Source organism: Meleagris gallopavo, chromosome 2 (assembly GCF_000146605.3).
Source record: "Meleagris gallopavo isolate NT-WF06-2002-E0010 breed Aviagen turkey brand Nicholas breeding stock chromosome 2, Turkey_5.1, whole genome shotgun sequence".
Taxonomy (NCBI): Eukaryota; Metazoa; Chordata; class Aves; order Galliformes; family Phasianidae; genus Meleagris; species Meleagris gallopavo.
The window spans coordinates 44,459,922-44,467,092 of NC_015012.2; positions in this window are offsets into that span (position 1 = coordinate 44,459,922).

A 7,171-nucleotide genomic window follows, 5' to 3' on the forward strand; every position below is an offset into this window, starting at 1 on the left:
CGGCACGTCATGTGATCACAGCCCGCCCACTGCCCGGTCATGTGACCGCCGTCATGTGCAGGCACTGCGATCACGTGACTCACCCTCCCCCAGGCGGTGGGTGAGGGTGTTTCGCTTCTCCTCCACCCCGCTCCCCGCACCGCGCCTCCGGGCACGTGCTTAACGGTCGTAGGGGAGGCGGCCTCGCTGCGTGAGGTGCGGTCTGTCCTCCGGTGTGAGCTGGGGGTGGGGTGGGACATCAGGCAGTCCTGACTGCGAAGCGTGCTGGGAGCAGCGCGTGGCTGAGTGGGACAGACGCCGTCTGAGAAAGTTAGAGGGGATTTTAAGCGTTGTTCTCAGAACGCGGTGTGAGGGCTGGAGAGAAAGCACGGAATTATATGTTTCCAAGGATGAGGACGGAGCGGGCGGTGGCAGCCTTGTGGTGACATGTGTATTGCTACACCAGGAGCGCTGTGTGGCAACGAGCCCCGCCGCAGCCCCGCAGAGAGGAGGCTTACATAAGGTTGGGAAGAAGCAGCTCTGAGAGTGGGGAGAATGAAAAAAAAAAAAAAATTAACACTTTTGAAAGAGAGACAGCTGTCTTTGAGGTGTAAATAAGTTCTGTTTGCTGATAGTGCCCAGGTGTCATTGATACAAAGAAATGCAAAAGGCCTGTAACTGAAATGGCTTCTACTTGTCCCATCCCCTGGCATCCACAGGAATAAGGCAGCAGTAGAGCTCTGCTTCTGCAGCAGTTCACTTCCATTCCAGGCTGCTCTGTTGTTTTTCTCGTCTTTACTCTTAAGTTACCCATTCCACTTCCATCCTTTCCAGCAGCACTTAGTGTTGTTACAGAGAACCAGCTGGCTTGAGGTGCTTGTCTGGCTGAAAACGGACATGTCTTTTGAGTTGCCCTTCATTTACTCACAGATCTGTCACAGCCTGAGTCAGCTTGCTGCAGATCGGTACCAACACCCGCACAGGTTTGTGTGTGTTCAACAATAGTACCTCCCAATACAAGGGCGAATGAGCTAGAGGGGAAGGACCATGTTGGTGTGCCTGTTCATCAGCAGGAGCAACGTTTAGAGTTTACAATGAATACAGCCTAATCTAACAGTAATGTCCTTAACTGATGGCAAGAGGAAGACTTTCCAGCTTTATGCCGGAAAGAGAACTGTGACATGAAGCTGTAATCAGTCTCTTTGCTCAGAATCTATGAAAATTGTAATGAAAAGGATTGGCTAAATGCTGTTACTCTTAGCTGTTTTGGGATTGGGAAGGATTGTAACCAACTTCTGATGTTTTGTTTTAATCTTCAGTGAATTCCTTAAAGTTCCAAGTCTGATTAATCAAGGATCCCAACTGTCTAAGAATAGTCTGTATAGTTTAAAGACAACCTTGATGACATACTCGGAGGACAAAAAAAAAACTAGAAAACATATTAGACAAAAAGAATACCAAGTCTATTATTTCCGGGGATATTTTCCTTAAACTTTGCTTCTCTGTTGTCTGTACCAACATCACTCACTTGGCAGAGCAAACACATTGCACTTAAATGTAAATTCTGTCAGTTTCCTAAGTTAGGTTAAAGATGTATTAATCAGGAAGTTCACTGCAGAGAGCAGTGCAAGCAGACATACTGGGTCTTCTGATCAGATTAGCTACCTAAGTTTCTGCAAATAGAACTTTATTGCTGAGGTGATCTTTATGTATATTTTAATGCAAGTGTGACTCTGCTGAAGACAATGACTACTCACCTCGATAATATTAAGAATGTGTATAAAGATCTGCAGTGTCAGGGCCTAGCAATGAATAAACGGTTCGTTTCAGTTATCCAATAAGAGCTAATCTGAAGTTGTTTAGTGATAAAATGAAGAAGCTTACAAGCAACTTACATTCTTCATTCTTCTGTGCTTTGTATGCACAGGCCCTTATGTTTGCACAAGGCTCTGCAACCAGAGCAGTGCCATACCCAGAAAAATGTGTGAAAAGGTACTGAGCAGGGAAGAAAGACATTGAAAAGGCAGAAAAAGATCCCACTTAGGGGGGAAAAAAACCCAAAAAATAATAACAGTACATATGCATTCCTCATCCTAACTAGAAAGGAAAAAAAAAAAAAAGCAGAATAGAAATTTACTCTGATTTGAAGTACTAATGCATATGCATTCATCAACCTGGCAATGAGTAAAAGTTGCAATACAACAAGGATAGCTATGGAGCTGCATAAATACTGAAATATAAGATGTGAATAAAAATATCTTTAAAAAAACTTCTAAAAGTAAAAGACTGTCCAGAGGTTAGAAATCTTGCGTGCAGACTCTAAGCTTGCAAACTTCAATGTTTATAATCTGGGGAGTCCAGTGGTTCTCTCCGGGCCGATGGGATTTCTCCCATGCTTAAAGATAAACGCATACATAAGCATTTGCAGAATCTATCTCAGTCATTTATATGTCTCAAAGTATGTTCTGCAAATACAGAAAGGCAGGAATGCTTCATTCAGAGTATCTTTAATAAATAACAATTTAAATATTTATATTTACCACCCATGTTAATTGATATCAGCTTCTCAGTTAATCCAATACTGTGAGACAATATTAAAATATTCTGGAATGTAATTTCATAATCCTACCTTTTCCTTCGAAGATGCTCAGTGTGATAGCTGGTAGTTACACTGCACTGTATCCCAAGGATATGCTGAAGCTTCCTGGTTGTGGATGGTTTTCAGTAGGCAAGGTACGAGATGAATAAACAGGTCCTCTACCTTTAGGATTCTCTTTTGCATCTTGCCTGGTGTCAAATGTTGGAGTCATTTCATGTTCTTTTTGACACTCTTTCTTCATGTGGCCAGCACTGCATGTGAGGTATAGGCTAGCTTAGAGGAAGCTTGTCTCTGCTCTTGCTGTCTCCATTCCTTTTAATACTTGTATCTGATCTCTGTCTTTTCGATAAATAGGAACAAAAACTATTTGGGAATCCAAAGTTGTGTTTATATTTGATTTTGGGAAGTTCTCTCCTGTGAGATTTGGACAGTTTATTTCCAGCTGTCTGTATAATAAAATAATTTCTGTACTTTGTGAAACGTCTTCATAAGGCCCTTCTGTGGAGCCATGCTGTTCTTCAGAAAGCATAGCAGCACCTGCGTTGTTCTCCGTTCCTTTTTTCTTGCTTTCTACATCTAAAGCCCTAATCTCATGCCCATTGTCATTATTTCTCATTTCTCCTTGTTCCTTTTTTGCTGCTCTCTCCATCTTTCACCATCTCTCTCTTTCTACTCATTCCTTTTCTGCTCCACTTCTACTCTTAACTGTTTTTCTCCAGCGCTTTTCTAATGCAAACATTTGATGAGAGTTACCTCCCGAGTTCTTATGACGAGTTTGCCTACTTTATAGCAATTTGAAGTACACTGTTGAGACAAAAACAGTGTTTGATGACCTTGTTTTGCAGACATAGGTTTAGGCTTCCCTATGCAGCTACAAAGATAATGACATTTCCTAATCTAGTTGATATTGTTCAGTGAAGCTGTGAAAGGATAACATATTGACTTCTTCTGAAATCTCTGTTTTGCTGGGCAAGTTCTTACACTGTGTACTCAGCATGTGCTCTGAAAAGTGCTCTGTTTTGTGCTGTGTCCTAGAAGATAGCTCTTGTCAAGGACATTCTTAAGTCACAGCCTGCTCAAGTTCACGCAGCAGCTTCTCTGTATTCCTCCCTCTCTTTTCACTTCTTTGATCTAGCTTTCAAGAACATGGTTCTTGACTGTTTGTGCTTGGGCCAGAACTCCATATTTTATTATGATAAAGGATCTGAATTACCACCTACTTTTGCTGGTACTCCATGAAATTTCACTCTCACAAATCTTTGTATTCAAAGGAATTATGAGACGATTTCTTTGCTAATCCTCTTCCATCTGAAGCACCTACTAGACATTTAAGGTAAATGATTTAACCTCAAAGTGCCTTACCAGGGCAATAAATGTAGTATGAAAGACTGTTCCATGTTTTAAACCTTATTACCCAATCTTGTGTTTTAGCTTCAGGGCACTTTGACATCATTGGGTTTCTTCACACTTTGGTCTGTTCTTCTCCCACAGGCTCTTGTCTTTGTGTTCTCCTCACAGTCATTTCTGAGCTAACCATCATCTTTTTGTTCTGTGAGCTATGCTGTACTGAACAGGCTTGCAACACTAACCTGCTCTTGCTGAACTCGTTCAGCTCTCAGAGCACATCATGTCAAATCTAAGTGTGGTGTGGTAGCAAACAGCCTCCATTTGTGAGGCATGCATGGGAATGAAAAATGCCCCAAAATGTGTTTGTTATTTCTGAATTATTATCTTCTATCCCCTCCTGACTTACATTACAATTTGTGAGGCTATTCTTATCTGTTGTTAACCGTGTACTCCAAATATATCACCAACTCTTTTCAAATATGATAATTTATCATATCGTGCTCTCCAGTTACATGATTTTTCCCTTCACTTTTCTGCTTCTGGAGATAAAGTGTTGCTCCTTCCTGCATGTGAGACCTCATCCCTAATACAGTTATCTCAGTGTAAGTTGCAGCTCTGCGCAGAAGGATGTGATAATGGGAAGAAGTAACCTCTTGCGCCAACTACTACAGTACCTTGGAATTATTTCTGAACTGCCCAAAACCTGTTGTAGTTCATCTGCCGTGAGTGCAAGGTGTCTATTGCGAAGCTAAAGTAAATAAATGAAACTTCTTACATCTGGAAGACATACTACCCCATGGTTTCATACTTCTATCCTGAGATAGCAGCAGAGAAAATAAGCAACTTTCATTTTTCTAATTCAGTAATTATGTCTTCTAATTCATTAGGGCTATATTACAATAAGTTGTCATGAGTTCCATCTTGGTTGTCATGAAGTAGCTGATAAATTTGTGTTTTGCTTCATTTTTCTTGGCTCCATGTGTTGTGACTTTTTTCACTTGTAATAGAAGGAGACTAAAATGAAAATGCCGTCTCCATCATAACACCTAAGAATTTACAGACTTTATACACAGCAGAGGAGTAACAAAATTGATTTTCTTTAAGCAACAAGACGCAACCTACATTTTGTTTCTTCATGTTTGTCCCAGGGGAAAGAAGCTATGCAAGACATTTCTTGCATAACGTGCTATTTGTAGAGGACTAAAATATGCTGTATAATTTGTTCAGTTGATTCTTCTATCACCCTGTCTTGCTAGGTTATATTTATATATTAGGTCTATATATACACATTTGTTTTCATAGCCATATTCATAAATATGCCCATGACTATAATAAATGTCTTGTAGATGTGCATTTTATTTTCATTACATTTGTCAGTATTGTAAAATGTCTGAAAGAGAAGAATAATAAATAAGGCTACATCTAAACTCATTTTAAAGTAAAGTACTAATCCATTTTTTAATCATCAGTACCACATTTTCCTGTATGTTTTATATGCACAAGTTGCTGAGGTAAACAGAGTAGAAAAAAGTAAATGCCAATAGCAGTGTATATATGAAGACACAGTTAAACCATTATATGATTAATGTCAAATAACAATATTGTATAAATGTTTCAATTAAAGATTCACTTTAGGTTATAATAGTAGATTACACATGTAGATTGCAAGACAAGAAAGACACATCCAAACTGATGCATTAATCTGAATCTGTAATATCTCCACCTAAATCAGTGGAATTAATCTGGATTTCCCTTATCTTTTTTCTTTAGTCAGAACCTGATCCAAGAGTAACAGGGCTAGAGCACATGTCAATATTACAATAAATATGCTGAGAAATATGCATCACCTCCAGATGGAATGGCAACAAGTGTCTGATGGTTTTTTGCCTTTTCTCAGTTACTGTTACGAGAACTGAAGATATGGATATGGGGAAGGAAATCTTAATGATAATGAAATCTACTGAACTGAAAAAAAAACTGTATGTGGAAAATTTACCAGTGCTAAATGCTGATATTTCCAATAATTTCCTCAGCAGCTGAAATAAAGTAATATTAGGAAATACTGTTTGTGTTCTCTTCCAGAATAGCATAGATGGTTTGTGCCACACAAAAGGGAAAATAGTTTTCTCTGTATATTTTCACATTGCTTTGATTTGCACTTCAGCTTTACAGTATGTGCTATGAAACAAGCTTTCTGCCACTAGTCTTTTGAAGCCTTCAGTAAAACTGCTCAGAGGGATTCTCCACATCTTTTCTTCTTGTTGCTTCACAAACAGTAAAGAATAAGGAAACTGACACTGTGTTTGACAAAGAACAGCAGTATGGAAAGCTTGTTAAATCCTTCTGGAGGTGTTTTGTTATCCTAATGCTACAGGAAAACACAATCCCAAGAGCATGGCCAAGATGAGGACAGTAACAGCTGCAGTCTGTCTGAGTCAATGGGCTGGGGTGCATCCAACGTCTGCGGAATTGTACAGTCTTATGCTGAGCATCGAACTGGGGGCAATCTGAGTGGAGTACACAGTAGGAAACTGAGGATGGATAGAAAGCTGAGAGATGTACAGTACGTTTTGCTGTAACTACCCACAGGCTTAAGGGCACAGTGCTTTAGGCTTTCCATTTTCTGCTGTAGTGATTTAGCTAGGGCAAACCTGCAGGGTAGAATGGTCCTTTGAGAAGCAGTGTCACATTCAGACTGGGAAAAGTAGAGATAAACATTTGTGAACACTGCAGGCTGCTAAGAAACACAGGCCAGTGTTGTGCTCGTAAAGATACGTGCTAATGGATAAATTAACCAGAGAGCTCATAATAAATGATATAGTTGGCAGGGCTATGTTTACAGAGGACCTCAGCCATAGCAAAGTTAGCAGTGGAAACATTGTTCATTGCTCAGAAGCTGGTCTGACTGGCTTAGCCTGTCCCATGGCTACAGCACAGTTACGTTTCCAACCAAGTACAGGGAAAAAAAATACCAGACAAAACAAAAGTTGCTGACCGTACATACTTGCTTTCACAAAAATCATTTCCCTTTGCTGTGGTATGTAATTGAATGTCTTTAATGAGCGTACAGTTTGTGTTCATTTGGCAATCTTCACTTGTAATAGAGATCTTTTTTTTGCTAAAAACAATATAACAAGATAAGTTACAACAGCATATGTTGTTTCAGCCAAAAATAAAAATAAATATAATAAAATATCCAGATAGACCGAAGACTGCATGGAACATAAAACATCCTCCTCTGATGCA